Below are 728 nucleotides of genomic sequence, written 5' to 3' on the forward strand. Positions count from 1 at the left end.
CCCTGACTGCTGGGACCCACCAGCTACATCTTCGCACGCAAGGAAGTGCGTCCGGGCAAAAAAAAAAGATTCGCCCCCCTTACTGCTGGGACCCACCAGCTACATCTTCGCACGCAAGGAAGTGCCTGACAGTCGGGACCCCCCTGGTCGAAGCGTACGTATCGTTGTCATTATGGTCGCGAACGTGTACGTACATATATACTGGTGGATGTAGAGGCGCGCACGTGTTGTAGTAGAGGCACGCACGTAGCATGTACACGTACGTACAGCGGCGAGGGTGTAAGAAAGAAAATACGGCCACGTACGTACATACGGGCAGGGTCTCGAACGCCTACTCGCGCATACATACATGGCTGGGTCGGAAGGGAGAAACAGCGTCGTCGTCATGTTCATGGGGAGCCAACCGGCTGGGTCGGAACGGAATACGTGGTCGTGTTCATCGGGAGGGCTTGGACGGAACAAGCAATGGAAACGAGGCCTGGCATACCGCACAACGGAGGAAATAGACCTCCTACGTTCAGAACGGGGTCCTGTTGATCGGGAAGGGTGTGGCGTACCGCAAAACGGAGGAAACAGACCTCCTACGGTCGAAACGGGGGTTCTGTTGATCGGGAGGGGTGTGGCGTACCGCAAAACGGATGAAACAGAGTTGTGTTGGAGCGCTACGGTCAAAACGGGGGTCCTGTTCATCGGGAGGGGAGTGGCGTACCGCAAAACGGACGAAACGG

Source organism: Triticum aestivum, chromosome 3B (assembly GCF_018294505.1).
Source record: "Triticum aestivum cultivar Chinese Spring chromosome 3B, IWGSC CS RefSeq v2.1, whole genome shotgun sequence".
Taxonomy (NCBI): Eukaryota; Viridiplantae; Streptophyta; class Magnoliopsida; order Poales; family Poaceae; genus Triticum; species Triticum aestivum.